The 23,703-nt window shown below is 40.4% G+C and overlaps 1 protein-coding gene across 3 annotated transcripts in view; it reads right to left on the minus strand.

Annotated features, from left to right (window-relative positions):
* HTR1F (5-hydroxytryptamine receptor 1F) overlaps positions 1 to 23,703 on the minus strand; it is a 178,712-nt gene that overhangs the window by 77,729 nt on the left and 77,280 nt on the right. The window lies entirely within an intron of this gene.

Below are 23,703 nucleotides of genomic sequence, written 5' to 3' on the forward strand. Positions count from 1 at the left end.
AAGCATAATCTCAGTTTCCCGCAACTATGTATGGTGTACAAAATGACCACATACAAGTTACAATCACAAAAACATGGTAAAATCAGCAACTTTGGATTCAGTGGTAGTTTTCTCGACCGCCACCAAACAGAATCCTTTGGCGTTTCTATCCATCTCTTGTCTCAATGCCAATTTGACCCTTTCATCACTTGCCTCCAATCTGAGCCTTCACTTTCCCCAGTTGAGAAAAAATTATAGAGGCTAGCATCATAAAATCATATACTGTAACATTTGAAATATGGGAAGGAAGTACCTGAACCCATACAACTTCAAGATGTCAGATTAAGATGAGGGTCACTTACTGTGGTCTGTAATTAATAAGTAATAGGAAAGAGATAAAAGGGTCAGTGCATAAGGTCAGTATTTCAACCCAACTCATGGTACAAAAAGTCTCTGATGAATTTTAGTTTCCTAAAACACTCTTCTATATGCTGTAGATGTTTATAGTTTGACTTAGAAAAGAAGATGCTAAGGAATAGGATTAGGTCCTGCTTTGAGCAGGGGGTTAGACTAGATAACCTCGTGAGGTCCCTTCCAACTCTGATATTCTATGATTCTAATAGGGATTTTTTCCCCATCTTTCCCTAATTTATTACTTGTTCCTTTTCTAGAATGTAAGAACAAGCTGCTTACCTAGCATAACACCACTATTTACCACCATAGTTAGAATACCAAGAAATGTGTTTCTTCTACGTGATATGTTTAAAATTCAACACATTTGGAAAAAATATATAAATATCGTTGTTTTTTTAACTCTTAATATACTAAATGCAAAGCTACAAAGTAACGCTAGCCTTGGCCATGGGATGCCAGCAATGGAAGAGGCCTAAACACAAACTCATCTGGCCTTGCCCTCCTTCTGAGAGACATTCAAATAAGATGAAGAGGGAACAGAATGTCTCAAACTCCCTGTTGTGATCAAGAGCGGTCTGAGTGGCACAGTGGATAACTAGGAAATGCCAATCTGTAATTTGGGATAGCAAAAGAAGTTAAGGAGGAGATTTCCTGACTGAGGTTGACACTCCCTTGGGGGAAAACTGAGATAAGTACAAAGAGCCACCTTTCCTTGTAAAAATCCAGGCAGGATAGGACAGATAGGTCACAAGTGAGAATAAGCAGTTCACTTACTCCATGGACAGAAGGGATGCTATTAAAAAACTTCTAGAAGAGGGTAGAAAAAGGGAGAGACCTGAGGGGTTCAAAGGGATCTGAACACTGTGCTTTAACTGTCAGTTTGAAATTCCAGGGAGGGACTGCAGACCCAATAGGAGGCTTTAGATAAGATTGTACTTTTTGAAGTCTAGAGATCACTATTAATATTTATTATTTTTATTGCAGTAGCAACTAGGAGCCAGTCATGAACCAGGTCCCCACTGTGCTAGGTGCTGTACAAAGAACAACAACAACAAAACAGTCCCTGCCCCCAAAGGGAAAATGATGTTTGCCCCACCATTTTGAATCCGAGTGAACAAGAGTGCCTTTGTGAAGGCCAAAAAAGGGGGTGTTGCAATAATTCACAAAATGAAGAGGGCCTGGATGAGAGTTTTGGCTGTGTGGGTTGTTAGGCCAGGCCATATCTTAGAGATATTATGCAGGAAGAATTGGCAAAATTTAGATAGCCTGGATGTGAGGATCTAGAGCAAGGTCCAAATGAAAGAGAACACCCAGGTTTAAGTCCTGAATGACAGGGAGGATGGTGGTGTTTTCCAGCGTGATTGAGAAAGTAGGGAGCATGCAGGGACTGAGGTGAAAGATGGCACTCATTTCAGTTACACAAGAACTGAACTGTCTAGATGGCCAGAGTTACAGATCTCCCATATTAATTACAATGGCAAGTTCTTGGCCAATTTCCTTGCAACACGCTCTGAAATATTGCCTACCCCACTTAGTCTCTGCCTCATCTTTAGAGTGGGTGAAAATTTTTCATTTTTTTTTTACAAGAAAAAAAGTAAGTGATTTTTGAAAATAGAAAATTTAATAAAAATTTTATTCCCCCCCGCCAAATTTTCCAACTTTTTTCAAAATCCAAGAAGTGGGGGGGGAGGCTTTGATTTTTTATGTTTGTTCCCCCCTTTTCATTTTTCCATAGGAAAAAGGTTAGGAAGGGTAGAGGGTGGAAATGAAGGGAAAGGAAAATGGAAGGAGAGGGACAAAGCCCCGGTAAAAATCACATAAAAGATTAACACATTTTGAACAAATGAAAACTCAGTCATTTTCAAAATTTGGGGAAAAGCAAATTTTGAAGTACTTTTTGGTCTCAATTTTTGCAGGAATTATATTTCAAAAAAAATCTAAATGGATATAAACCAGAAGTAAAGGTGTTTATGTCTGAATGCACTTGGGTATGCACTGATGTAACTATGTATATTTCAAACCCAATTTTAGTTAAACTGGTGCAAACTGTGTGTGTAGACAAGGCTGAGTCCTCTAGAATTTGATAAATGCCATTTTCCCCTTCTCTTTCCTACTTAGCTCTTTGGAGAAGAGGAGACAGCATCTGTCCAGTGCCTAACACACTGGGATTCCAGGCTAGGCTGGTCCCTACACACTACTGTAATGAAAGTGATTAACAATAAATAACCTCCAAAAAGCATTTCTATATAATGTAGTGTCCATGCATTCTCCTTGTACACACTCACTTCTTGTAGCTAATCATTGTTTACAGTACAGTATTTTGTCAAAATATTTCTAGGTGTAATGCAACAATTAAACTAAACATTAAAATACTCACTTGGAGAAGCACACAGAAGAGCTTTATTTATCATACTTATCTACAGACTGAAAACCACAGTCTTTTTGTTCCTTTAGAATGAAATTACCAATTAAGTTTTAGGCTCAGAATCTGCTTTTTGAAATAGAAGGGGGAAAAAGACGACAAACAAGCAAACCAGAAATCGCAAGGTGTCTCTCTGACAAATGTTGAACACAGCCATGAGGAAGAAGGGGCATTTTCCATTTTCCTCTGCAGGCTGCTTGCATATCAGCAATACTGCTAAATACCATGGTCAGTTTATTTTGTCTTTTTATAGTCAGGGTGTCTACTTAAACATCCGCCGCAGTCTGGTTGACTAATCTACAACAGGTTTCCCATTCTTTTCTTTGCCATATGTAACAGACCAGCACAATAACTGCTAATCGTATTATGAGACAAATAAACAACATGGCTGAAACCAAAGGGTTCAAACAGCTTTGGCAACATATATATATGGCCAGAATACAGAGTATTTTCCCCTAGTTCTCATCTCCTTTTTTTGGTTTACAATAACAAAATACAGAGAGCCTAGCAATACAATTTACTTGACCATATATATTACATTTTACATAAGCCATTTCTAGTGCTAGGTTCTCCTCTACTGCTGAGGGGGTTTGGAAATGGGGGGGATAGCTCAGTGGTTTGAGCATTAGACTGCTAAACCCAGGGTTGTGAGTTCAATCCTTGAGGGAGCCACTTAGGGATCTGGGCAAAATCAGTTCTTGGTCCTGCTAGTGAAGGCAGGGGACTGGACTCAATGACCTTTCAGGGTCCTTTCCAGTTCTATGAGATAGGTATATTTCCAAAAGGAGACAGTTCATTTTTCCCCCCTAGCCCAGCAATGTGAATGCTCAAAAATTAAGAAATTAAAATCTGTGATAAGACATCAAATATTGGGCCTGTTTCTGCTCCTGGTCAAGTCAGTAGCAAAACACCCAGTGACTTCAGCCAGGGCAGGACTAAGCCCATTTTTCTTCTTATGGGCAGCACATGTAAATGCTACCGTTAAAACTGCCTGACAATTTCCATCCTAAGCTCCTGTTTTAAAATTGTTTATTAATTTGTCCAATTAATTATCTGGGCTGAAATTTTCCATGTTAGGTGTCTGCCTCAGGCTCATATTGTTTTACATAAAAATACATATTTTAGCAAACATGGCTCAGCCATTTTTCAGAATGAGATTGGGGAAAATGCAGTGTTTTGGCCATGTTAAGAAGTTCTTACAATTGTTTCTTTGATAAGCTCTAGCAACTCTGTGCTCTGCAGCAGGGACTTGAAATTTGGCAGCAGATGTTCCTGGTATCAAGAGTGTGTCTTTTACTGTCCTTGTGAACTTTCACCCAAATTTTGCAAGCTGCAAGCCTCTGAAAATTGCAGTTCACAGATGCTCGGTAATTCTCTGAAAATTCCATTTGTACTGAGCCCCCTATGTCCTGCACATGAGCTATCCCCTTAGAATGACTGAACATGCTTCATCCTGGGGTTGCAGGGACTGAGCAGGACTTATCATGCAATTGTTGTTCCCACTAGTCAAAGGCTGCTGGGGTGCCTAGCACAGGAACTGAGAACAGGGAGAATCTCTCTCCTGTGCTCTCAATGCTTCCCAGGCTGATACCTAGGCAACGTGGAGAGAAAGGAGCAGCCTCACTGGAATGCAAGGGGGTGAAGAGTTGGGCCTGGAGTGGGGTGGGAAAACTGGGGCATGGAGATGGTGGGGAATGGAAACGGGACATGTAGGAAATTAATAATTTTGTATTTAGAGCTGGGTTTGGATGGTGTGCATGTGACATTGTGCAGTCTATATGGTTTTGTAAAAATATGATAAGTGAATATAATGTAACTGGGATATGCTTCATGCAAAAGATCTCTCGTAAGGTATCATTACAAAGCTTATAATCTACTGAGTGTGATCATCCTATTTGTATAAATGTACCACTCTTGTATCTAAAACTAGAAATATGAAATATAACTCTGAGGGTCTATTGTAATTATGCAAAGTGTGGGCCATTAATGGTGGTTTGGAATCTTGATGACTCCCATTGTCTGCAGATGGCTGTGTTTTACCTGTGAGTCTTCCTGTATATGTGTGTGCTGGCAAGTGGGTAATGAAGTCTTGCAGTGACATGTGATTATGTCACTGAACTGGAATCCATCTTTAACCTGGTGCTTTTCCAGCGGGGGGTGGGGTGGAAACCCAGAGGGACAAAGGGTTCCCCCCTTATGCAAAAGATATATAAAGGGGTGGAACAGAACAAAACAAGGGAGAGGAGCCATCATGAAGAATCCCCTAGCTACCACCTAAGCTGGAACAAGAGCTGTACCAGGGGAAAAAATTGTGCCCAGGCCTGGAAGGTGTCCAGTCTGAGGAAAAAACTTACTGAAACATCTCTAAGCGTGAGATTATCTGTATTTAGTTTGATTAGACATAGAATTGTGCATTTTATTTTATTTTGCTTGATAATTTACTTTCTTCTGTCTGTTACTGCTTGGAACCACTTAAATCCTACTTTCTGTATTTAATAAAAATCACTTTTTCCTTATTAATTAACTCAGAGTATGTATTAATACCTGGGGGAGCAAACAACTGTGCATCTCTCTCTATCAGTGTTATAGAGGGCAAACAATTGATGAGTTTACCCTGCATAAGCTTTATACAGGGTAAAACAGATTTATTTGGGTTTAGACCCCACTGGGAGTTGGGCATCTGAGTGCTAAAGACAAGCATCCTTCTGTGAGCTGTTTTCAGGTAAACCTGCAGCTTTGGAGCAAGTAATTCAGACCCTGGGTCTTTGTTGGAGCAGACGGGAGTGTCTGGCTCAGCAAGATACGGTGCTGGAGTCCTGAGCTGGCAGGGAAAACAGGGATAGAAGTAGTCTTGGCACATCGGGTGGCAGCTTCCAGGGGGTTTCTGTGATCCAACCCGTCACAGTGCAATAAATAATGTCTGGGACTACACGTTAAATGATGATGATAAAAAGGATTAGTGAATAGCTACTAGTGAGCACTGTTCATTCTGTGCACCAAACAAGGCAGCATCCTGTAGAAAAAAATAGTATGTGATCATGTGAAGAAGAACAGGAGTACTTGTGGCACCTCAGAGACTAACAAATTTATTAGAGCATAAGCTTTCGTGGACTACAGCCCACTTCTTCGGATGTATATATCCATCCGAAGAAGTGGGCTGTAGTCCACGAAAGCTTATGCTCTAATAAATTTGTTAGTCTCTAAGGTGCCACAAGTACTCCTGTTCTTTTTGCGGATACAGACTAACACGGCTGCTACTCTGAAACATGTGAAGAAGAGTGTATCATAATGCATATGCACAAGGGGGCCAAAGCATTCTGCATAGGCAACCTTAAATCTGGCATTTCCTAACTTTTGAGTGCTTGACCCTTAACAATCTTTTAATTATCTTTGTATTTATTGTTGGTATTTGTATTGCTGCAGAGGCTAGAGGCCCCAACTTGAGATCAGATACTGCAAAAATACATAGAAAGACCCTGCCCATTCCCTGCAGAGCTTACAATCTAAAAAGACAAAATAAGCAAATAGTGACAGGAGGAAGAGAGATGAAGAGTCTCCGGAGGCCATGGATCACATTACTTCTCTACTTTCCAAGTGGAAAGTGCTTCCTATCTTTGGAATTTTTCAAGTGCTGGTCTGAGCAAAATGAATATACAGGGTGGGTACAAATTTCAAAAGCACCTATGTGACTTAGGAGCCCAAGTTCCATTTTCAAGTGACGTAGGCTCTTAGGCTCAGCACTGCAATGCCTAACGTTTAGATGCCCTGCTGCCAAGTGGAATCGACAGCCCTGAGTTAGGAACCACAATCCCTATACAATGCATGGGGAGAATTTGGCACCAAAGAATGTGAGCACAAAACCCAGCCTGCTGAATGAGGAGCTATCTAAGCTAGCCAATGGGAAATGCCAAGGAGAGGGATGTAGCATCAGGCCTGCCCCTCAAAGGGATTTAGGTGCCAAAGTCCAGGCCAGAGGGAGGCCCCTATCTTCAATTGGAATTCACAGTTGTGAGCCTTCTCCTGGAGTTATGTGCCTAAACCAGGTCAGCACTTTCTCACAAACAGGCCAGTATTTAGAGTACTTTCCCAGGATGTGGAAGATCCAGGTTTAAATCTCCATTCTGCCTTACATGGAAAAGGGACTTGAACACAGGTCTTTAACTCCCTGGTGAATGCCTTATGTACTGGACTATAGTGTGTGTGTGTGTGTGTGTGTTAGTCTCGTCTGTTGAAGCTGTTCTATTACAGAATTTTATATGAAGTGTTCATTGGATGATGGGGACTGGACCTGGACTCTCTGAGATCTCAGGCAGATGCCCTATCCACTGGGCTACAGAGACAGAGCCATTCTCACTCACTCTCTGGCTCAATGATTATTTCATTATTTATACAAAGTGGAACAATTTCAACAAGAGACATTGTGAGTTCCACCCCAGAATATCCTATAGTCCAGTGGTTAGGGTACTCACCCGGGAGGTGGGAGACCTGAATTAAGGTCCTCCACATCACATAGGGTGACCAGACAGCAAGTGTGAAAAATCAGGATGCGGTGGGGGTAGTAGGAGCCTATATAAGAAAAAGACCCAAAAATCGGGACTGTCCCTATAAAATCGGGACATCTGGTCACCCTAACATCATGCAGAGAGGGATTTGAATCTGGGCCTCCCACATGTTGGTTGGGTGGCTATGGAGTATCAAGGCATGAGGCACCTCTCCTACTCCTCTGTTCAGTGTGGGGACCAGTCTAGCAGGCATGCTCTATGGTCAGTGACATAGCTCATCCTAATTAGTGTATCCTGCCAGGGATTAGGCCCCAGCTGCCCACCAGCAGAAATTTTTGAGGATCTAAATTTTGGACTTAGGCAACTAAGTGGCAGGTAGGCACCTAAATGTAGATCTAGCACTTAGTCCATTATGGAATCGGATTTAGGCTCTTAAGCATCTCAGTACTTAAGTTACACTTATGGATTAAGCATCAGTTTCAGTCAAAAGAAGATACAGAAATGCATTTCATTAAATCTGCCCACTTCAATCAGTGCTCCTTTAGGGGCTTTATCATCTCCATTTCATAAGAGCAGGGCTGGCTCCAGGCACCAGCGAAGGAAGCACGTGCCCGGGGTGGCATATGCTAAGGGGTGGCATTCCATCCATTCTTGGGGCGGCACAGTCTGCGCTGCTTTTTTTTTTTTTTTTGCTTGGGGCAACAAAAATGGTAGAGCTGGCCCTGCATAAGAGGCCTGTCTCTGGAGTTTTACACTCTGGAGAACACTATAATACTAGCAGATTACCCATTGAGAACCACACTGTGTTAGCATAAAAGGTCTTGATGTTCAAAAGCAGCCTCAGAGGAAATGTTTGGAAAAGGTAAAAACTTCAAATAGCTACCATGCATTTTTCCAGGAAGGGGGCATCTCTTTTTGCCCAAGAAGCTGAGAGCTCACTGGTGTACCAGATTCAAGAAAACTAATCAGCACAGCATGCGAGCACATATGTAAGTTCTATCAAGGTCAATGGGACTTAAGCACACACTTACGTGCTTTCCTCAATCAGGGCCTCCAAGCGGGAGGGGAGACCAGACAGAGTGCCTGAGACTGCATAGCTGACTTCAATGGACAGATTCAGGGCCTCATGAAATGAACCTTTTCAATTCTTCCTTTGACATATAGAGCCAAAGACCTCTTTCCTTAAAACAAAAACAAGGTTATGTGAAAGATTAAGAACTTGAGCTATAGAGAAACAGAATTGAAATATGCTCCAGATGTCAAGCTAATGCCAAAGACACATTCATCTGAAGAAGGTTTTGGGCAACAAATCCACTTGAGACATTTCCTAATTCACATGAAATGAATATACCAATTGAGCTAAGTCTGAAAGTACTGTCCCAGGATCCTCCCTGTCTTTAGAACAAGACAGACAAGGTGATTGGCAACATAGGTCTGTTACCTTCCCCCTCGGAGAAGAAATGATTGCCATAAGGAAAAGGAATTTTCACTAGAACAATGGAGGTAAAATTGCTGTTACCGCGACAACGACTTCCTGGAAAGACTGTCAGGGGAGCGATCTATGGTACTTTGGTTGGCATTCTGCAATCAGACTCTGAAGGCGGTGATGGAGGCTAAAAAACATCACCTGATGAAGGCTATGACTGAGCAACTGTTCTCAATTTTGCAGCAGTTTGTTAGACAGCTTGATTCAGCCATTTCAAATTTAAAGCGGGAGTGATTTCTCCAGAGAACAGATTGATGGAAGAATTATTACAGATTGGTTAAAGGCTTTGACTGATGGATGAATTTTGAGTCTAGCCATAAAATAGAAAATTCCCCCACCAAAATAATCACCTATGTCAAGAATGTTGGCCAAATCTGGTTGATACTCATTTCTGCCCAGTTGCTCTGATATGTTGCCTTATAAATAGAAGCTAAACATTGAGATGTCGGCTGGGGGGTTGGCCCTGGCTAGCCCATTTTACCTCCCTTCTTCCCAGTACAGTGGTCCACTTTGGCTGCTTCTATTTCTGCCAGCTGGTGTCTCTGGCTGGCCCCTCTCTGCAGTTTCCCCCTCAAAGCTGCATTGGGGGAGGGAAAGGTGGAAAGGAGACACTAAATCCCTAGGTACCAACAGTCTACATCTTGAGACAGAGGGATGGGAAGGGACTTTAGCTTTCATCTGAATAGCACAACAGTATTGTATAGGTCAGTATCAAGAAAAGGAGGCTAATATAGGACAGTTCAGGAGTCTGATATTTTAAGACTCCAACACTGGGGAATTTACAGCAAAGAGAAAAGATGTCCTTTGCTTCAGATTCTTTGTGAAGAACCTACTTTCTGTGGTAAATTATGGCACAACAGAATAGATCTGCCTTTCTAAATTCTCTGTCCTGAAAAAGACCCCAGATTTGGGTGTCTACCTCCTGACTCTTTCAAGCTGGTTTAGGTGCCTGCATTTTTGAGAGATTCAGGCCTTATCTAAATTTCTAGTCCTAGAAAGTCATAATAGAGAAAATGTTAATGGAAAGGCTCTTATGACAAATTGCTGACAGTTTGCATTATGGTGTTTTTCTAAAAAATGTGCTCTAGTTCAAACAGGAATTATTTTGGCGCAGTGTTAGACAGTGTTAGACAGAAGTGTTGGCCTGTGTTAGACAGGAGATCAGACTAGATGAACACAATGGTCCCTTCTGCCTTAGAACCTATGAATCTATGGTAACAGCGCATTCTCAGATTCATCACTTGCAACTGCAGCATTGAGCAGCTAAAATCTTTTCCTCTCTTCTCCTTCCCATACCTGCCCTGACAATATTGCTAGCAGTAGTATGATAATGTTATTGTTTCCCCTAGAGAGTCAGTTTACTAAATATCACTGTTGCATTAGGGCATCATGTCAGATAAAGAGGTAGTGAGTTAGATCCACACTTGTGGCATGTTTTGGTTTGGGGGTTTTTTGGTTTTTAAATTTTAACTAAAAATTCCTGAGGTTGGCTACTCTGAGAACAATTCTAGAAAGAAGTGTGGGGGAGCACAAAAATTAAGAGATTCAACATCTAATTAACAACTTTAAAAAAAGAAGTTAGACCCAAAGTGGGATTAATCCCACTTCCTCTGACATACCACTACCCTATTCCTTGGTAGAACAGCAGTATCTGGTAAGACTGTCTCTCCAGCATTGCTAACAGCACTACGATACCTGCACGAGCACAAATGCACATTTAAGTAGATGTTTGGGAGAGAAGGAAGAATGTGTACTGCCTAACACTGTGGTACTAACCCTATCAATGATTATAGGGTTTTGTTTAATGCATCTAAAACACGTGTGGGTTGTGTAACTGCAGGACCACAAAGTCAGACACAGTCATATGAAAATCTCCACTGCTAATTTGTATAGTTTTTAGAAGCTCATGTACCTAATCTGTATAGTTTTAAAAATGACTTTAAAATTATTAAAACTTTATAAATCAAACAGATTATCCTGAACTTGCTTTCTTTTGACTCAAGTATAAACATCCCTGTTCACATAGGGCCAAAATCATCCCCAGTGGAATTCTAATGACTTCAGTGGATATCCGACATGGATGAATTTGGCCCTTAGAGTCTGCATTGACTATAGCAGTAACAATGCATTTCTTGCAATACCTGATAAAAGAAGCAATTAATAGGGTAAGTTTTTCAGACATCTTTTTGAAATATCACTAAGTATAATCTTCTGATATGACCTTGTCAGTTTCTAAACCAAAAATCTGTAACTTTTGATATAAGTGGATAACTTGTATTAAATTTTTAACTTCTAGTTAGAATCATCCGATTTGTTTAAAATAACTTCAAGGTCAAATTTGAGAAGCTAGCAGCTAGTTTAAAAAGTAAATTAATAAAAAGGGATAGCTCAGTGGTTTGAGCATTGGCCTGCTAAACCCAGGGTTGTGAGTTCAATCCTTGAGGGGGCCACTTAGGGTTCTGGGGCAAAATCAGTACTTGGTCCTGCTAGTGAAGGCAGGGGGCTGGACTCGATGACATTTCAAGGTCCCTTCCAGTTCTAGGAGATAAGATATCTCCATTAATTTATTATCATAAAAAATCCCATACCCCAAAGAACTTATTAAAATATGTGCAAGTAAAAGGGAAAAATATTCAAAATTGCCTGTTTTGGGGAGTATACACATAATTAACACTGCTAAATTGTGTTTACTAAAAGTATCCTAAATATCCAAAACAAAATATTGCTGATTTAAATTGTTCATTTACATAAATTCGTATAGGTTACACCAGTATCAAGCCCATCAGTGAACAAAAGGCCTATCCCTATTTTAATATAAAATTTGTAAATCTTATTTTCTTAATGATAACCTCATTTACCATAATGGTAGCCTAAAAGCCATCCGAGTAAAATATCAGTATGTCTTCCAAGGAGATACAGCTATTGATACAAGGACTGGCAACAAAGCATAAACCAGGTGCCATACAATGTTGACAAGAATTTACGGCCACTGACTTGCTCTCAAATCAATCAATATTATAACTTGTGTCAGATGTACCTTGTTCAAAGCAGCCAAGATAAGTGCTAACATTGACTCAGTGACGTAATACATGAACATCTATAGACCAGAGTTTCAGTCTGCCAAAATGCACATGCAAAACAGAGAAGGTGGCCATTAGACAAACTACAGAGTTCGTGCAGACAACTGCTCATGCGGACAACTTACATAAAGAAAAGAGCTGTGTTTTGGACAAGGATCAGCTATACAAAAAATTGCAAGCCAGTGTCCAAATGCTGTCAGAGGTGATCAAGTTTATTGATAATGCAGCAAAATACTTCACAATTCTCTAATTCCACTGTCAGCATTGTGGCAATTATTTAGGAAATTCCACTGAGAAGTCACAACTGATCTGCTTTCCATGCGGGACACTGCATATGAGCTGGATAAATTGACAATATAATACAGTACTTAAGTAACAGAGTGCATTGTAGAGTATTCTTGCATACTTCAGAGGATTCAGTGGCACTAAGTGATTTGTACACATTAATACCACAGAATCCCAATCTTAGAGACTTCTGGAACCTCTGTAAAAATCTAGGAGTCACGTAATCATAGCTATGAGGGAGCTAGAGCATTCTAGATCTCCTAATCTCTGCAAGGCTGAAGTTAAGCCCCTATGGAGCTCTGCAGGACTGAAACTCCCTAGCAGATCCCCAATTGAGATGTAGAGGAGCATCAAAGATGTAGGCAGAGTGTCAGTCAACGTGACCCCTGCAGAACATTTCTAACCTTTTGCAAACTGGGAATTTCAATTAACCAGAGTTCAGAAAGTCAGAGTTGCACTGTACTCAGTTGAGGGGGGGAAAAACAAGACCCAAAATTAAAAAAAACAAACTGAATCACATACGAGATCAGTACCAGTGACTTATAACCCAATCAGAAGATTGTTTAACATGCTGTGTTATTTTTATTAACAATAGTACCCTGAGAGAACATTAAAAAGTCCTTGCCATATTCTAACAAAAACAATGACTTGGATTTTGCTCACATTGGCTATAACGCATGTAAATATTCAAAACAAGCAGAAGAGGGACAAGATATGCCTGCCTGATGTTGAAAGATGTTAGTGTTTACTACATTGGAGAAAGGATTTAAGAACAGCGCATCCTTTTGAAATATTATCCTTGTAATGTATTCCAAGGACTGGAACTTCAAAAGCTATCTGCTATGCATAGAACTTGCGTCAATTTGACCTTATTAAAATACAAGAAATTTATGAACAGGATCTTTAAGTTTGGTCTACAAAGATGTTAAGAGTTGAAATGCTAAAAAGTTTGTAAGTAATTTTTCCCCTCATGCCAAAACTTCACTGGAAATTTTCTGTTAAAACATGAAATTAGGTGTCTAGATAATTTTATTTTGAATTGCACTTGGCAATGAAGCAACACATTTTCATAAGAGACTGTCCTGCATTACTTTTTTGTAAGGATTCATTTAAAAAAAATATTTTAAGAGAATACCTACATCAGAATAAGAATACTGAGACAAGATAACCAAAAAATAATCATGCACTATAATCTCAACATTTAGTTTAAAAGTCCTCAAAACATTGAGGATAATGAGGAAAAATCTTGAGCCTCTTAAAATAAGCTAATGGATACTGCATTAATGACTTAAATGCATCTGAAAGTAGCTACTGACCAGGGCCGGCTCCAGGGTTTTGGCCGCCCCAAGCAGCCAAAAAAAAAAAAGCCGCAATAGCGATCTGCGGCGGCAGGTCCTTTGCTCCCAGCAGGAGTGAGGGACTGTCCGCCAAATTGCCGCCGAATTGCCGCCGAATGCCTGGACGTGCCGCCCCTCTCCGGAGCAGCTGCCCCAAGCACCTGCTTGCCAGGCTGGTGCCTGGAGCCGGCCCTGCTACTGACACGTGTTCAAAAATGTGGTTGGAGAGAATTAGATAACACTACATCAGAATCATTTTGCTATTTTCAGAGGATTACACCATGTTATAAAAAAAATAACCTTTGTACTCCTTTCCTGCAAAATTGAGAGTAGAGGCAGAACAGAAAAAAAGTCATGCCAAAGAAATACTGTTTTTCTTCTCATTAAAGTAGGCTTTGAAACATTCACGACCAATTTTATTAAATAAAATACTCTCCTTCCTTTTCCAGTTTAAGAGATTATTTCAGTTACATTTATAACAAATTAGCAAGACCTAATGCGGCAGTTCTCAAATTATGGGGCAAAAGAGGCATGGGAATGTGTCAAGGGAGGCACGAGCTGTCTGTTTTATGGTTTGTTTGTTTTATGAAGAGCTCTGGCTGTCAGCCCCCGGTAGTTGGAGTTCATGTAAAAGGGCCATGCATGTGCAGGAGGCGGGGATAAAAGGGACAGCCAGAGTCACACTGCCGGAGTTCAGTCTCTTACCCCCATCCCTCACCAGGAGGCAGCCCAGGCTTGTGCTCTCCTTTCCCCCTTCCTTCTATCTCTATGCTCAGGCTCTCCTTCTCCCTCCCACGCCAGTTCCTCACCTAGAGGTGGCAGGGCTCCAGCTGTCAGCCCCAGGGTGGCAGCAGCAGCACAGAAGTAAGGGTGGCAATGGGGCACTAAATCTGCTGTGAAAAGTGATATTGACGAGTATCACTTTTTCACATTACCACCCTTACTTCTGCGCTGCTGCCCCTTTACTTCTAAGTCTGCTGTGAAATGTGATATTGACAAATCACATTGCCATCCTTCAGAGCTGGGTGCCCAGCCAGCATTGCTGCTCTCCGTTCTGCAGTCAAAGCTGGGTGGCGGTATATGTAATTATGGGCCGGGAGGGCGGGGACATAAACAACTATAGAAACATAGGAGGGGGGCTGATCAAATAAGTTTGAGAAGCATTGACTTAGTGGGTGGCATTGAAATCAATGGCAGTTTTACCATTGATTTCAACAACGTCAGAGTTTCACCCATTGATCCTGCAAACTCTTTCTGCAGAAGCCCACAGACCGGTAGTGATAGAGGGTGTGATTCTTTTGCTAACAGGAAATGCTGCTGCTAAGTTTTACTGCATCTCCACTGGTCAGTAATAAAATTAAAAAATAAAACACAAAATAAAATTGTGACAAAGTATCAAAATAAAATAGAGCTCTCTTAGCTAGAAAGAAAACAAATACAAACAGCTTATTGTCAAAGAATTGAACTGCTGAAAGTTATCGGGGACCAATTCTCCACTAGTACAGAGGAGCAAAAGGGGGGAAAGTGGAGAGTTCAGGAAGGAAAAACAGTGCTTGAAAGATACCCCCTGCTTTTCCTTGAGAGTACTCACACAGCCCTTCAAGCTACCACATCCCTTCCCCTTGAGTCCTGGAAAGAAGAAGAGGTGGTATAGGGCTGGGAAGCAACCAATAGTCTCTGGGGACAAAAGAACTGTCTGAATGGAAATATGCATAGGAATCAGCATTAACTTCCTTCTGCTACTTCTGGCAGACTTGTTGTGAGTAGCCAATGGCAGGAAATCTAAGAGGTCTTTGCTGCCATGTATGAGATGAGCCCCAGGGAGCCGGGCAAAGAAAAAAAGCCCCAGAACTTGCACATCATGACGTCGCCCGTCTATTAAACTACCACATCCTTCCTTTGTAGGGGGGATGCAACTTCAACTCTGAGGTACCAGCAATGCTGGATTTAGAATCTTCCTCCTACAAGTCTTCGATGATGTGCAAGGAAGAGTGTCTTTGTTTATCTGAGAGACTGTCTTGTAACAAGCTGAGTACATCTGAAGTTCATTGATTTTTAGGGCTCATGTCCTGTCCAAGACCAGTGCCAGAATTTCTTCCAATGATTTTTAAAAGCTTTTTCAATGTGAATCAGTCCTATATTACTTTGCCTTATTGTCTTATTTTTCATAGCTTCCCTTTTATCAGCCAGGATAAATTCAGTGATTGAGGTGCCTGACACAATGGTCTCTGACACAGGAAATCTGATCTCATCAGGAGATTGATTGGAAAGCACACTGACATCTGTATTCGCTCTTTAACTCAGGGTCTCTTTGGCCAGTGTGGGTCAATGAGTATGACCGTAGCTCTTTTCCTCTTCATCTTCTGTATTATCCTCGCTACCAGAGATACTGGGGATATGTGTACATCAATTATGGTGCATCAGGACACCAGTCTGGCCTGTTCTGTTGAGTGGCCTAGAGAAGAACACTGATATTAGAAAGTTTTCGGCTGAAGTGAATTGATCTCTCTCTCCCCACATCTTCTTTCTGGTTCAGGGACCATTCCCCTGGCTGTCAGCAGCTTTTGTTTGGGGAGTTCACTTTGGTATTTGAGACTGGCTTTATGCTCTGAGGGATGGGCTTCCATCCAATGAAAAAGACTCTGGATGCTGTTTTATCCTTGTCAGTTCAAATACCAGACTGGTTACTTTAGAGAAAAACCTGAAAAACAGTAATTATATTAGAGTCGGTCTTGCATCCCTCAGCTCCATGAAGCTGATGTGACTTCTCCTATCATTGTTTGACCAGTTTTGTTGGACTGAAGCATCTCCAGAGTAGGCAACCCACCATCTGAGGCAGGCGCTGGATTTTAGGACAGTTGCATTAGCTGCCTCTAGTTGTATCTCTCTAAAGTAACTTATTTTAACTTCAGTTCACCAAGTCAGGAAATATTTTACATCTTCCTGGACTTTTATGTGAACATTCAATTAAGCATTCTTTTTCATTTGAAAAGAATGAACCTCTGAAAGGTCTTTATTCTCCAACATGCCCACATGAAGTCTTCATTAAATTATAGCACTATCCGCTAGGAGGAATATGACAGATTTCCATGACAGATTTACTGTTGGATTTGACTTAGGTAATTGTTGTTCAGGGGTTTAAGAATTGTTGGTTGCTCTATGCCATATTGATGATAGTTGTCCTTATTGTCCTTGAAGGGCTGATATGGTCAGCTCATTTGAAGACTGGGAAGAGGCAAGGAGTTTTTTAACAGGATAGATTCATTTTCATGGATGTTGCTGATGAAAAAAAGATTTAAATTCTAAATCCCTATCCTCCTATGATCAAGCAGAGCAGCTAACCAATTTTTTCTACAAATTTTTTAAAATAAAAACTTGAACAATCACCACGTACCGTTATAGTCCATATGCTCTCACAGAGAAGACAAAACACAAGCATAACTAGCCAGTTATGAATTAGTTGTGGCTCTAACAAGCATAATTAAATAGATTTTTTTAATAAATATTGGATTTTTTTTATTTGAAATCTATCAATTATATAATTTAATTAAAAAAGAAACAAATATTTATTCTATTGAATCAAGCATATGATAAAAAAACAAACAACCTCCACTATTAACTCAAAATCCTTATCTAAAGCTCAAATCATACATATTTATTAAGATGTTATTTCTAGAGGATATTTTTAACCCAGTCAAAAACTCTCTCTTCACTCTTGTTTTCAAGTTAAATTGATGTAAATTGCAATAAAAGCTCAAGTTTTCGTGAGATCCTGTTAATAATTATCATCTAGACAGCCCATCTTGAGTTTAACAGACATACATGATGACTTGACTAAGAATTCTTCTATGCTACTTTAAATAAAAGTTAACACATAGTTAATCATAATAATTCATATGTTACAGTAGTTAAGAATCAGACTATTTTTTTCATAGAGTATTTATAGCAAGAAGGATGTTGAAAAATTTGAGGGTTCAGACAAGAGCCACAAGAATGATTAAAGGATTAGAAAACCTGCCATATAGTGATAAACTAAACAGATTGAGCTCCTTGAATCTAACAAAGAAAAGGATAAGGGATGACTTGATTAAGTCTATGGGTATGGAATGGCTTCCATATGAGGAGAGATTAATAAGACTGGGACTTTTCAGCATTGTGCAGATGTTTTCAGAGAACTATCCATGATGACTCCAAGATCTCTTTCTTGAGTGGCAACAACCAATTTAGATCCCAACATATTGTATGTATATTTGGTATTCTGTTTTACAACGTGCATTACTTTGCATTTATCAACCCTGAATTTCATCTGCCATTTTGTTGCCCAGTCATCCAGTTTAGTGAGATCCCTTTGTAGTCAGCTTTGGATTTAACTATCTTGAATAATTTTGTATTTGTCTGTAAATTTTGCCACCTCTCTGTTTACCCATTTTCCCAGATCATTTATGAATATATGGAACAGCACTGGTCCCAGTACAGATCACTAGGGGACCCTGCTATATATCTCTCTCCACTGTGAAAACTGAACATTCATTCCTATGCTTTGTTTCCTATCTTTTAAACAATTACTGATCCATGAGAGGACCTTTCCTCTTATCCCAGGACTACTAACTTTTCTTAAGAGCCTTTAGTGAGGGATTTCCCTTTATAAACGCCATGTTGACTCTTCCCTAATGTATCATGTTCATCAATAAGTCTGTTCTTTACTATAGTTTCAACCACTTTGCTCATACTGAAGTTGGACTTACCACCCTATAATTGCCATGATTAGCTCTGGAACCTTTTAAAAGTTATTACATTAACTATTTGCCAGTCACATGGTACAGAGGTTGATTTAAACAATAGGTTACATACCATAGTTAGTCGTTCTGCAATTTCATATTTGAGTTCCTTCACAACTTTTATATCAATACCAACTGGTCCTGGTGACTTCTTTGTATTTATCAATTTGTTCCAAAACCTCCTCTATTGACATCTGAATCTGGGACAGTTCCTCACATTTATCATCTAAAAATAATGACTCAGGTTTGGGAATCTCCCTCACATACTATGCAGTGAAGACCAAGGCAAAGAACTCATTTTGCTTCTCCATAACTATCTTGTCTTCCTTGAGTGCTCCTTGAGCACCTTGATAATCCAGTGGCCCCACTGATTGTTCGGCAGGCTTCCTGTTTCTGATGTACTTACATTTTTGTGCTGTTAGTTCAGTTTACTAATTACAGATAATATTTCCATTGTTTAATACATCAACTAGTTTTAAATGCAAAGCGTATTTTGACAAAAAGCTTACATAAGGAAAAAAGTATCTGACACATTTAAGGCAATTTTATTTAAACCAATGAAAAATTAAATATACTGTTTGTACATTTAATTTCCATCCAAATAATGTCTGGGCTGCAGCACTTTTAAACCTCCTGCAGTTGGAGCACACCTTGAATGAAAAGCCCCATATGACAAGGTATTTCAAAGCTTAGTTATTTTAAATGTGTTGCTGTGACTTGACGTGTACAGGCATAGTATTTTTGGCTGTCAGTCTGTCATTGTCCTTGCGGCCACCAACAGACAAGAAGCAAAACTATTTCCATCCAGAAAGGGGTGGGGGGGGAAATAAACCTTCATTCATCCTTCCCCTTTCCTTTACTCATGTCAGAGAATCACTTGTTTGGATTACTCACTAATGGCACTTTGATAGACAGCATATTTGGTTGAACAGATTCTGAAAATGAATTAGATAGTAAAGCTACCTGAGTCTGAACAGGAACAAGTTATGGACATTTTTTTTAAATCGGTATCTCTAAGAAACCAACATCATAGAAGTGCTACTGAAAGATTTAGCCAACAGTCACATTTTGTCTGTACACTAGATTTCAAAAATTTAACACTAAGGGTTTGTCATCACTACTGGGATAAGTGAACCCAAGTTACGCTACTCCACCTATGTGAATAATGCGGCTGGAGTCAACGGAGCTTAGGTCGACTTACCCTGGTGTCTTCACTATGCTGCATCAATGGAAGATGCTCTCCCGTCGATTTCCCTTACTCTTCTTGGAGAGAAGGAGAACTGGGATCATCCGGAGAACATTCTGCCATCAATTTAGCGGGTCTTCACTAGACCCACTAAATCGATCCCTGCTGCATCGATCTCCCCATAGTGAAGACCAGCCCTAAGAAAGAAAAAAAAGTACAGAAGAGGGAATGGTTGAAGCCACAGGCTCCTAGTGCCTTCCAAAGCTTACTGCTCCCAGTCACTTCTTCAGTCATATCTGCCAAGTTCCTCCACCTTTGCACTTTGCCTGCACAACTGTCTTCAGTGTTGATTTGCTGAGTTGCATCCCCTACTCCCACTTAGTTTGTATATTTCCAGCTGTCATCACTAAGCTCCAGTGCTTAATGTGTAATGAAAGAGTTGCTGGAGCTCAAGCAATTTGTTTTACATTCATAACTGATGCAGCACGCTCAGAGGTGCCAGGGCTATGAACTGCCAAGCATAGAGATGCCGAGGCTCAGTCCTGGCAAGCTCCTGCACAAATTAAGCACTGCTAAGCTGAGTCTAAAGCATGCTTATCACACCTTACCCTCTGACCCCCAGGTCCAGCTCTGTTTCTCTAGAGACAGACAATGCTGTCCCCCTTGCAGTTCTCCCCACACCTGGCTTGGAACACTAGGATACAGCTTGACAACTGTACTTACTTCCATCTGTAATGAATCTGTTCATTTCAAATGCATTATATATTAAACTAAACTTAAGCAATAGTAATTGAGACAAGGCACCAACTGATTTAGCATATGCTTACATGCTTTGCTGGATCAGGGCCTGAATGAGGAGTGGAGGGGCCAGGTACAGCCCAAAATGGAAAAGCAGGAAGAAACTCATCTGGGTTGAGGATTCTTCCTCTTATTGTATAAGTGTTTTTAATGGGAGTTGGTGATTAGGGATGGGATAATGTGCTCCCCACAGTATTCGTGTGGTAAGTCCTTGTCTGGCTTGCTGGAGGAAAGGGGGTTCTTGCATCCTTTAGGGGGTCCTACTCCCTACCCTGGGTAGTAGAGGGGGAGAGGGAAAGCTTACATGGACAGATCAGGTAAGAAAAGAAGAGCTGGAAGCAGCTGGACCCAGGTCGGGGGAGAGCTCTGCCCTTCAAGCTGACCAGAAGAGTGTGTGTGTGTGTGTGTGTGTTTGTTGGGGACAGAATTTTACTCCTGGGGGGATTCTGCACCCCTCTAGGGGCACAGAATTCATATGGCCTGCATTTTTCTGTGCCCTCTCCCCCAGAAAAATGCAAAAAAAAAAAATCTGCCTGGGGACATGTGCCTCTTCCCCGGCAGCCCAGGCAGCGCGTCTGTTCCAGCGTACCTGGAGCAGCCTCAGAGATGGGAGAGGGGAGCTGGGAGTGTATGCCTGCGGGATCACTGTCGGGGGGTGGGGCTAGGTGTATGCGTGTCCCTCTACCTTGCTACTGCAGCTCACTGGCGTGGAAGGGTAGGGCTTTTTATTATGCATGAGGCAGCTTGAGGCACAAATGTAGCAGCCCTGCCTGAGTTAATTGATTCATTCTCTGAGGTACAAATGTAGCAGCTGACTGTGTAGTTAATAACATTGTTAAAGTTGCTGTTGACGGTTAATTGAGCTCATTCTCTGAGGCAGAAATGAAGCAGCCTGACTGTTAATGTTGCTATTGTTAGTTAACTGTCCCCATTCTCAGTCAATTCCCCCAGGAGCATAAAACCTGTGAAAGTTGTAAGGCCCCTACATTGCTAGAGTGATGTAAAGGAGTCTTATTATAAATGACAGTAAGGGAATCCTCAGCTAGGAAGACCTATGCACTTTCTCACTTTTTTTCCTGTGCTGAAATGGCACAATGGGGTTAGATCACAGCTAAGGATTTATTTTACTTACCCACTTAAAAAAAAAAGAAAAAGAAAAAAAAAGACTGAGGGCAAATAAAACATTTACCAAGCAGTCAATAAAATGTCAGGACAATCAGAACCAAGCATTTCCCAAAGTATCCAGCCAGGTCCAGATGAAGGTACCAAAGGGCAAAGGGATATTCGTTCTTTTGCACAACATGAATGGCCTTCACAACATGCATCAAAAACAGCTACTCCAGCTTCTAGTGCTCGCGAATTCCCTACAAAACTGCATGCGGATGAGGACAAATTATTTTGCACATTGTGCAATGTTGTTCTCAATCATGAACGATGGTCTGTAATTGTGGATAGTTTTGCATAAAAAAAACCCCACCACAAACTGAAGGAAGATGCAGCTCAAGAGGAAGGCAGAAATAAACGTTAAAAGACCATTACAAGTACACTGAAAAACAAAACACCAGCAAAGAAAGAATGTATGGAGGTGAGTGGAAATATAAGAAAATGTTATAATACAGAAAAACAAGGTAAGTAGCATAGAACAGTCATAGCCATGGGGTTTCTTCACTTGCTCTGAGATCTTGAATAGATAGCTCTGTTTTTAAACCACTTTTTTGTAAGTGAGGACTGTGTGATCATTTACTATACTATAAATCTAAATTAAAATCTAGAAATTCAGAAAGAAACATATGAATAAATGTATTAATCTAAGATTAAATATGTTTCATTGATGGTAAATATTTGTGCTCACTCAAGACATATCTAACATCTTCTACTTTCAGATTTGTACAGGGTGAAGACATTAGCAGGTGCCAACATCCCCTCATCAAAGACTGACCACCCACTTGTTAGGGAATTTCTTGACAGCAGGGTCCAGAATGGTGGTGCAATTCTTGGTAGGCCACAACTGGCCAAGATGTACTTATCTGAAGTGTACCTCAAAGGAAAGGAAAATTTAAAACTGAAGCTTAAAGAGAAGAAAATTGCTGTTCTCTTTGATAATGTTGTGATGATGAGGCAAGATCAGTTCTGAATGTACTGTTTGCACCATTTCAACCTGATTGCAGTGGGCATGGTTAACTCTTTTTTGGTTGATACAGTGTTTTTAGACACTGTTAATCTCTCAACTGTTTCACAGGCTATAGTCAAAGCAGTAAATGAGTACTAGATTGATTATGAAAATGTTGTGGTAATTGATACGGACAATGCTAGTTACATGAAAAAGGCATTTGATTCTGTGTTTTCTACACTGTTTCCAAATTCTGTGCATATAACCTGTTTGGCACATATTGTTAATTTAATTGGTGAACCATTTAGAAAGTCTTTTCAGATGGTTGATACATTTGTGAGGTGCTTCAAAATCATGTTCTCTAGTAGCCGGAAAGTGAGGTACCTCCATTTCATGAACCAGAAACTACAAGAGGAGTCTCCAGAGGCCAAAGTATCCAGGCCTCCTAGTCCAGGTAGAACATGCTGGAACAGCTGATTCCATGCTGTCCAGTATCACTCTAAGATCTTTCAGTTCTACAAAGAATTCTTAATGAAGAGTGTAACAGCAGCTCCCCAGTTTCTGTGCAAATTATTCAGAAAATGCTGAATGATCCAACTAATTATGCATTGTTGAAAGTACAGATCACTTTTCTAGCACAGAAATGTGAACAAATTCTCAGCTTACACCTGGTATTTGAGAGCAGGAAGCCTTGCACAGTTAAAGCATTTGACTTTCTGGAAGAACTGCAGATATATTTCACCTCACACCTAGAGCTCCCTTCAGAAAGCACCTCAGAGTTCTTGAAATTTAGGGAGGCAGAAAAGTTCTCATGTTAAAGGATTTGCCTGTCTAGATCTCTTTAAAGAGGCATTCCATGAAGCATCTGAAAAGCTTGACAAATATTTGTCATTTGGACAACCAGGTCTAAATTGTCTGAAGGCTTGTAGGTTATTCAATTCTCATCGTGTTTATATCCTGCCAGAACACTGTGAATACTTTCAAGTAATACTTGTTTTTTTCTGAGGTACCTGAACAGGAGCTAAAATTGTCCATGGAAAAGACTGTGCCTGAAGCTATTCAAAGTCAACCTATTTTTGTAGACCTCCAAGTGATTTGGCTTCAATGACTGAGAGAATTCCAAATATTGCCAAGCTTGAATTGCATAAATGCTGTCTCTAATTCTGCAGATGCAGAGAAGTTTTTCACTGTACAATTTGATCCTTTCTAGCAGAAGGAAATCACAAAGTGAGAAAAAGTTGAAGGTTCTTTGTTTTCTGTACTATAATTTAAATGAAATGAAAAGACTGGATTGCACTGAAATACAGGACAATGATTTGCAAAACT

The sequence above is a fragment of the Chrysemys picta genome, chromosome 1 (genome assembly GCF_011386835.1).
Source record: "Chrysemys picta bellii isolate R12L10 chromosome 1, ASM1138683v2, whole genome shotgun sequence".
Lineage (NCBI taxonomy): Eukaryota > Metazoa > Chordata > Testudines > Emydidae > Chrysemys > Chrysemys picta.